This window comes from Eschrichtius robustus, chromosome 3 (genome assembly GCF_028021215.1).
Source record: "Eschrichtius robustus isolate mEscRob2 chromosome 3, mEscRob2.pri, whole genome shotgun sequence".
NCBI lineage: Eukaryota > Metazoa > Chordata > Mammalia > Artiodactyla > Eschrichtiidae > Eschrichtius > Eschrichtius robustus.
Window position 1 is genome coordinate 123,916,388 of NC_090826.1, and position 10,256 is coordinate 123,926,643.

The window sequence follows — 10,256 nt, forward strand, 5'->3', positions numbered from 1 at the left end:
GATACGATTTCAATTTTCTTAAATTTACCAAGGCTTGATTTGTGACCCAAGATATGATCTGTCCTGGAGAATGTTCCATGAGCACTTGAGAAAAATGTGTATTCTGTTGTTTTTGGGTGGAATGTCCTATAAATATCAATTAAGTCCATCTTGTTTAATGTATCATTTAAAGCTTGTGTTTCCTTATTTATTTTCATTTTGGATGATCTGTCCATTGGTGAAAGTGGGGTGTTAAAGTCCCCTGCTATGATTGTGTTACTGTCGATTTCCCCTTTTATGGCTGTTAGTATTTGCCTTATGTATTGAGGTGCTCCTATGTTGGGGGCATAAATATTTACAATTGTTATACCTTCCTCTTGGATCGATCCCTTGATCATTATATAGTGTCCTTCTTTGTCTCTTGTAATAGTCTTTATTTTAAAGTCTATTTTGTCTGATATGAGAATTGCTACTCCAGCTTTCTTTTGATTTCCATTTGCATGGAATATCTTTTTCCATCCCCTCACTTTCAGTCTGTATGTGTCTCTAGGTCTGAAGTGGGTCTCTTGTAGACAGCATATATATGGGTCTTGTTTTTGTATCCATTCAGCCAGTCTGTGTCTTTTGGTGGGAGCATTTAATCCATTTACATTTAAGGTAATTATCGATATGTATGTTCCTATTCCCATTTTGTTAAATATTTTGGGTTTGTTATTGTAGGTGTTTTCCTTCTCTTGTGTTTCTTGCCTAGAGAAGTTCCTTTAGCATTTGTTGTAAAGCTGGTTTGGTGGTGCTGAACTCTCTCAGCTTTTGCTTGTCTGTAAAGGTTTTAATTTCTCCATCAAATCTGAATGAGATCCTTGCTGGGTAGAGTAACCTTGGTTGTAGGTTTTTCTTCTTTGTCACTTTAAGTATATCCTGCCACTCCCTTCTGGCTTTCAGAGTTTCTGCTGAAAGATCAGCTGTTAACCTTATGGGGATTCCCTTGTGTGTTATTTGTTGTTTTTCCCTTGCTGCTTTTAATATGTTTTCTTTATATTTAATTTTTGATAGTTTGATTAATATGTGTCTTGGCGTGTTTCTCCTTGGATTTATCCTGTATGGGACTCTCTGTGCTTCCAGGACTTGATTAACTATTTCCTTTCCCATATGAGGGAAGTTTTCAACTATAATCTCTTCAAATATTTTCTCAGTCCCTTTCTTTTTCTCTTCTTCTTCTGGGACCCCTATAATTCGAATGTTGGTGCGTTTAATGTTGTCCCAGAGGTCTCTGAGACTGTCCTCAGTTCTTTTCATTCTTTTTTCTTTATTCTGCTCTGCAGTAGTTATTTCCACTATTTTATCTTCCAGGTCACTTATCCGTTCTTCTGCCTCAGTTATTCTGCTATTGATCCCGTCTAGAGTATTTTAAATTTCATTTATTGTGTTGTTCATCATTGCTTGGTTCCTCTTTAGTTCTTCTACATCCTTGTTAAATGTTTCTTGCATTTTGTGTATTCTATTTCCAAGATTTTGGATCATCTTTACTATCATTATTCTGAATTCTTTTTCAGGTAGACTGCCTATTTCCTCTTCATTTGTTAGGTCTGGTGTGTTTTGACCCTGCTCCTTCACCTGCTGTGTGTTTTTTTGTCTTCTCATTTTGCTTATCTTACTGTGTTTGGGGTCTCCTTTTCACAGGCTGCAGGTTCGTAGTTCCCATTGTTTTTGGTATCTGTCCCCAGTGGCTAAGGTTGGTTCAGTGGGTTGTGTAGGCTTCCTGGTGGAGGGGCCTAGTGTCTGTGTTCTGGTGGATGAGGCTGGATCTTGTCTTTCTGGTGGGCACGTCCACGTCTGGTGGTGTGTTTTGGGGTGTCTGTGGCCTTATTATGATTTTAGGCAGCCTCTCTGCTAATGGATGGGTCTGTGTTCCTGTCTTGCTAGTTGTTTGGCATAGGGTGTCCAGCACTGTAGCTTGCTGGTCGTTGAATGAAGCTGGGCCTTGATGTTGAGATGGATATCTCTGAGAGATTTTCGCCGTTTGGTATTACGTGGAGCTGGAAGGTCTCTTGTGGACCAGTGTTCTGAAGTTGGCTCTCCCACCTCAGAGGCACAGCCCTGATGCCTGGCTGGAGCACCAAGAGCCTTTCATCCACACGGCTCAGAATAAAAGGGAGAAAAAAATAGAAAGAAAGAAAGAGAAGAGAGCCTCCCCATCAAGCCTCTTAGATAGCCTCAACCACCAGAGGGCAGACAACAGAAGCAAGAAAAACTACAATCCTGCAGCCTTTGGACCAAAAACCACAGTTACAGAAAGATAGAGAAGATGAAAAGGCAGAGGGCTATGTACCAGATGAAGGAACAAGAAAAAACCCGAGAAAAACAACTAAATGAAGTGGAGATAGGCAACCTTCCAGAAAAAGAATTCAGAATAATGATAGTGAAGATGATCCAGGACCTCGGAATAAGAATGGAGGCAAAGATTGAGAAGATGCAAGAAATGATTAACAAAGACCTAGAAGAATTAAAGAACAAACAAACAGAGATGACCAATACAATAACTGAAATGAAAACTACACTAGAAGGAATCAATAGCAGAATAACTGAGGCAGAAGAACGGATAAGTGACCTGGAAGACAGAATGGTGGAATTCACTGCTGCGGAACACACTAAAGAAAAAAGAATGAAAAGAAATGAAGACAGCCTAAGACACCTCTGGGACAACATTAAACGCAACAACATTCGCATTATAGGGGTCCCAGAAGGAGAAGAGAGAGAGAAAGGACCCGAGAAAATATTTGAAGAGATTATAGTCGAAAACTTCCCTAACATGGGAAAGGAAATAGCCACCCAAGTCCAGGAAGCGCAGAGAGTGCCATACAGAATAAACCCAAGGAGAAACACGCCGAGACACATAGTAATCAAAGTGGCAAAAATTAAAGACAAAGAAAAATTATTGAAAGCAGCAAGGGAAAAACGACAAATAACATACAAGGGAACTCCCATAAGGTTAACAGCTGATTTCTCAGCAGAAACTCTGCAAGCCAGAAGGGAGTGGCATGATATACTTAAAGTGATGAAAGGGAAGAACCTACAACCAAGACTACTCTACCCGGCAAGGATCTCATTTAGATTTGATGGAGAAATCAAAAGCTTTACAGACAAGCAAAAGCTAAGAGAATTCAGCACCACCAAACCAGCTCTACAACAAATGCTAAAGGAACTTCTCTAAGTGGGAAACACAAGAGAAGAAAAGGACCTACAAAAACAAACCCAAAACAATTAAGAAAATGGTCATAGGAACATACATATCGATAATTACCTTAAACGTGAATGGATTAAATGCCCCAACCAAAAGACGTAGACTGGCTGAATGGATACAAAAACAAGACCCATATATATGCTGTCTACAAGAGACCCATTTTAGACCTAGGGACACATACAGACTGAAAGTGAGGGGATGGAAAAAGATATTCCATGCAAATGCAAATCAAAAGAAAGCTGGAGTAGCTATTCTCATATCAGATAAAATAGACTTTAAAATAAAGAATGTTACAAGAGACAAGGAAGGACACTACATAATGATCCAGGGATCAATCCAAGAAGAAGATATAACAATTATAAATATATATGCACCCAACATAGGAGCACCTCAATACATAAGGCAACTGCTAACAGCTATAAAAGAGGAAATCGACAGTAGCACAATAATAGTGGGGGACTTTAACACTTCACTTACACCACTGGACAGATCATCCAAAATGAAAATAAATAAGGAAACAGAAGCTTTAAATGACACAATAGACCAGATAGATTTAATTGATATATATAGGACATTCCATCCAAAAACAGCAGATTACACGTTCTTCTCAAGTGCGCACGGAACATTCTCCAGGATAGATCACATCTTGGGTCACAAATCAAGCCTCAGTAAATTTAAGAAAATTGAAATCATATCAAGCATCTTTTCTGACCACAACGCTATGAGATTAGAAATGAATTACAGGGAAAAAAACGTAAAAAAGACAAACAAATGGAGGCTAAACAATACGTTACTAAATAGCCAAGAGATCACTGAAGAAATCAAAGAGGAAATAAAAAAATACTTAGAGACAAATGACAATGAAAACACGACGACCCAAAACCTATGGGATGCAGCAAAAGCGGTTCTAAGAGGGAAGTTTATAGCTATACAAGCCTACCTCAAGAAACAAGAAAAATCTCAAGTAAACAATCTAACCTTACACCTAAAGAAACTAGAGAAAGAAGAACAAACAAAACCCAAAGTTAGCAGAAGGAAAGAAATCATAAGGATCAGAGCAGAAATAAATGAAATAGAAACAAAGAAAACAATAGCAAAGATCAATAAAACTAAAAGTTGGTTCTTTGAGAAGATAAACAAAATTGATAAGCCATTAGCCAGACTCATCAAGAAAAAGAGGGAGAGGACTCAAATCAATAAAATCAGAAATGAAAAAGGAGAAGTTACAACAGACACCGCAGAAATACAAAGCATCCTAAGAGACTACTACAAGCAACTTTATGCCAATAAAATGGACAACCTGGAAGAAATGGACAAATTCTTAGAAAGGTATAACCTTCCAAGACTGAATCAGGAAGAAACAGAAACTATGAACAGACCAATCACAAGTAATGAAATTGAAACTGTGATTAAAAATCTTCCAACAAACAAAAGTACAGGACCAGATGGCTTCACAGGTGAATTCTATCAAACATTTAGAGAAGAGCTAACACCCATCCTTCTCAAACTCTTCCAAAAAATTGCAGAGGAAGGAACACTCCCAAACTCATTCTATGAGGCCACCATCACCCTGATACCAAAACCAGACAAAGACACTACAAAAAAAGAAAATTACAGGCCAATATCACTGATGAATATAGATGCAAAAATCCTCAACAAAATACTAGCAAACAGAATCCAACAACACATTAAAAGGATCATACACCACGATCAAGTGGGATTTATCCCAGGGATGCAAGGATTCTTCAATATATGCAAATCAATCAATGTGATACACCATATTAACAAATTGAAGGAGAAAAACCATATGATCATCTCAATAGATGCAGAAAAAGCTTTTGACAAAATTCAACACCCATTTATGATAAAAACTCTCCAGAAAGTGGGCATAGAGGGAACCTACCTCAACATAATAAAGGCCAGATATGACAAACCCACAGCAAACATCATTCTCAATGGTGAAAAACTGAAAGCATTTCCTCTAAGATCAGGAACGAGACAAGGATGTCCACTCTCACCACTATTATTCAACATAGTTCTGGAAGTCCTAGCCACGGCAATCAGAGAAGAAAAAGAAATAAAAGGAATACAAATTGGAAAGGAAGAAGTAAAACTGTCACTGTTTGCGGCTGACATGATACTATACATAGAGAATCCTAAAACTGCCACCAGAAAACTGCTAGAGCTAATTAATGAATATGGTAAAGTTGCAGGATACAAAATTAATGCACAGAAATCTCTTGCATTCCTATACACTAATGATGAAAAATCTGAAAGAGAAATTATGGAAACACTTCCATTTACCATTGCAACAAAAAGAATAAAATACTTAGGAATAAACCTACCTAGGGAGACAAAAGACCTGTATGCAGAAAACTATAAGACACTGATGAAAGAAATTAAAGATGATACCAACAGATGGAGAGATATACCATGTTCTTGGCTTGGAAGAATCAACATTGTGAAAATGAGTATACTACCCAAAGCAATCTACAGATTCAATGCAATCCCTATCAAATTAACAATGGCATTTTTTTACGGAGCTAGAACAAATCATCTTAAAATTTGTATGGAAACACAAAAGACCCCGAATAGCCAAAGCAGTCTTGAGGGAAAAAAATGGAGCTGGAGGAATCAGACTCCCTGACTTCAGACTATACTACAAAGCTACAGTAATCAAGACAATATGGTACTGGCACAAAAACAGAAACATAGATCAATGGAACAAGATAGAAAGCCCAGAGATTAACCCACGCACCTATGGTCAACTAATCTATGACAAAGGAGGCAAAGATATACAATGGAGAAAGGACAGTCTCTTCAATAAGTGGTGCTGGGAAAACTGGACAGCTACATGTAAAAGAATGAAATTAGAATACTCCCTAACACCATACACAAAAATAAACTCAAAATGGATTAGAGACCTAAATATAAGACTGGACACTATAAAACTCTCAGAGGAAAACATAGGAAGAACACTCTTTGACATAAATCACAGCAAGATCTTTTTTGATCCACCTCCTAGAGTAATGGAAATAAAAACAAAAATAAAGAAGTGGGACCTAATGAAACTTGAAAGCTTTTGCACAGCAAAGGAAACCATAAACAAGACGAAAAGACAACCCTCAGAATGGGAGAAAATATTTGCAAATGAATCAACGGACAAAGGATTAATCTCCAAAATATATAAACAGCTCATTCAGCTCAATATCAAAGAAACAAACACCCCAATCCAAAAATGGGCAGAAGACCTAAATAGACATTTCTCCAAAGAAGACATACAGACGGCCACGAAGCACATGAAAAGATGCTCAACATCACTAATTATTAGAGAAATGCAAATCAAAACTACAATGAGGTATCACCTCACTCCTGTTAGAATGGGCATCATCAGAAAATCTACAAACAGCAAATGCTGGAGAGGGTGTGGAGAAAAGGGAACCCTCTTGCGCTGTTGGTGGGAATGTAAATTGATACAGCCACTATGGAGAACAATATGGAGGTTCCTTAAAAAACTAAAAATAGAATTACCATATGACCCAGCAATCCCACTACTGGGCATATACCCAGAGAAAACCGTAATTCAAAAAGACACATGCACCCGAATGTTCATTGCAGCACTATTTACAATAGCCAGGTCATGGAAGCAACCTAAATGCCCATCAGCAGACGAATGGATAAAGAAGTTGTGGTACATATATACAATGGAATATTACTCAGCCATAAAAAGGAACGAAATTGAGTCATTTGTTGAGACGTGGATGGATCTAGAGACTGTCATACAGAGTGAAGTAAGTCAGAAAGAGAAAAACAAATATCGTATATTAATGCATGTATGTGGAACCTAGAAAAATGGTACAGATGAGCCAGTTTGCAGGGCAGAAGTTGAGACACAGATGTAGAGAATGGACATATGGACACCAAGGGGGGAAAACTGCGGTGAGGTGGGGATGGTGGTGTGCTGAATTGGGCGATTGGGATTGACATGTATACACTGATGTGTATAAAATTGATGCCTAATAAGAACCTGCAGTATAAAAAAACAAACAAAACAACTAATACTATACTTTCATTGGGTTTTTTGTATGGAAATATGATAATATAAATGTTTCAGACATTAAAAAAAAAAAAAGAAAGAGAATAAAATAAAATAAAATAAAACTATTATAATAAAAAATAAGGAAAAAATTAAGAATAAATTTATTAAGAAAAATTTTTTTTATAATTTTTAAAAATAGATTAATTTTTTATAATAAAAAATAAGAAAAAATTAAGAAAAAATTTATTAAGAAAAAAATTTTAATTTTTAAAAATAAAAAATATGAAAAAACTTATTAAAATTTTTTTTTAATTTCTAAAAATAGGAAATAACAAAAAAATTATTAAGAAAAACATTTATTAGGAAAAAAAAATTTTTTAAGTAAAAAAAGAAAAAAAAAAAAAAAGGACGGACCTAACCCTAGGACTAATGGTGAAAGCAAAGCTATACAGACAAAATCTCACCCAGAAGCATACACATATACACCCACAAAAAAAGGAAAAGGGGAAAAATTAATATATCCTGCTCCCAAAGTCCACCTCCTGAATTTGGGATGATTCGTTGTCTATTCAGGTATTCAACAGATGCAGGCACATCAAGTTGTTTGTGGAGCTTTAATCCGCTGCTTCTGAGGCTGCTGGGAGAGATTTCCCTTTCTCTTCTTTGTTCATACAGCTCCCAGGGTTCAGCTTTGGATTTGGACCCGCCTCTGCATGTAGGTCGCCTGAGGGCGTCTTTTGGGAGGTCTGACGTCTTCTGCCAGCGTTCAGTGGGTGTTCTGTAGGAGCAGTTCCACGTGTAGATGTATTTCTACTGTATCTGTGGAAAGGAAGGTGATCTCCGCGTCTTACTCTTCCGCTATCTTGCCTCGTCTGCACATATCTTTTTGAATTATGGTTTTCTGAGGGTATACGCCCAGTAGTGGGATTGCTGGGTCGTATGGTAGTTCTATTTTTAGTTTTTTAAGGAACCTCCATTCTGTTCTCCATAGTGGCTGTACCAATTTACATTCTCACCAACAGTGTAGCAGGGTTCTCTTTTCTCCCACCCTCTCCAGCATTTATTGTTTGTAGGTTTTTTTGATGATGGCCATTAGGGTTGTGATTTACAGCTAGGAAATAAAGGGTTGGGGTTTTAAAAAGCACAATGGAGATGGTTACTTACACACTGATGGAGAAGTGTATGTTACATTAAGATTTGAGATTTTAAGGTAAAATATTTACATCTGTAGTTGACACTAACCAACTGCAGTAAATGAAATGCCAAGATAGAAATATACTGCTAAAAGTTCCTATGAGGTGTAAGAATGTAGAGAAAAATGGTAGATAAGCTACAATATCATAATTATATAAATTCAGAGCTGGGAGGGAACTTAAAGCACCTAAATGTCAATCCTTTCATTTAATATATGAATAAATTAAATAACTTATAAGGTCACATAGCTCATTATTGATAATACCAGACCATGGGCAAGGACTCCTGACTTGCTGTTTCCACCAAACCTAAAGAAGGATTGACTAACATCTAAACCAAGGAAAGGGGGGTGGTCAGAGACTATCATCTTGTTTATTGAACACGCTGGTCCAGACTGGTTCTTCAGCCACAAAGAGCAACAAAAATGTGGGGTCATTAGGAATGGCATTGTAAAGGAAACAGAAGAATTCACATCCAGAATACAGTATGTAGTTCTGTGTCCACACCAGAGGAAAGATACATTAAAGCTAGAGAAAGAACCACAGGAGGAAATGAAACTGATCTGAGAGTTGGAAAAATAGGATATAAACACTCTGACATTTCAGCCTGAGCCCTTAAAAGAAAATAATTGTTGGAACTGGACCTGAAACGTTTGAAGTTGTCAGCATAGAGGAAAATGAGACCCTTCCACAAAATAGCCCCTGGACACCATTGTCAGATGTTGTCATGAATTAAATGACCCATAAGACTGATCCAGTATGATAATTACTATGGCCTTATTTACAAAACCCTTTTTCTTGTCATTTCAATTCCCACTTGATCCCTAGAAACGCCACCAATGGAAAGGGGACAATGAATGCCTAGTTGTTTCCCTTGGTGACAGTGGTACTTCAGGTGTCAACAGGATGACACTTACTTGGAGCCCCTCCTCTGTTGACCTTCATTTCATTCCAAATCCTGGATTATTGTGAATGAGAGACACCTTCTCCCCATCAATCATAACTGTCAACTACTGATGTCTTTTATCCATTTTCTCTTGTTGGCGTAAACAGTAATTTCATGCCTGTGAATATTTTCCTGTGTAAGTATGCCTTGATTTGTAATAGCCATAGTGAAAACTGTTTTTTATGAAACTGTCAGAGCATTCAAAAGATAAGTGTTTTGTGTATCCAGAAATAAATAAATTATCCCTTTGTTTCCCATCTTTGGTGTGTTCCATTTCTTGCTTCAAGTTAATCAGATGTCACAGTCATCGGCTTTCTTTTCCTAGGGTTTTTTCCTTCTTTTATTTTCCCTTTTGTATTTAACTTTTAATGTTCATCTTTTGTACATATATTTTTAAACTCTGATATTTTCATATCTATTTGAAAGCTTACAGGTTTTAATGGTATTAATGTGTGCATTTTCATTAGATAGGAAAAACTGACCAAATCCTCTGCTAGTGAGCAATTATTGTAAAAAAACTTTGCAAAAAATATGAACTTTAAAAACTGAATAATAACACTAAACTGCTAATAATGATGATCTCTAAAGGAGGGGATTAAGGAGAACTTTAGCATTCTATATAAAACTTTTCTGCATTGCTTGATTTTTATACACTAAACATCTATAACTTAAGTGAGAACACAATTATAATAAATTATTAATAACTGAATATTAAACATGAGATATTGAGCTAATAGAAAGCTGAAGTCAATAAATATCTTTCTCAATGTAAATAGGTCTCTTAGGACCACTTCCAAGCTAGCAAAATACTGTTTAGTTCCTGGTAGGAGATAATTTGCTGTATGGACCCTTGGTTAC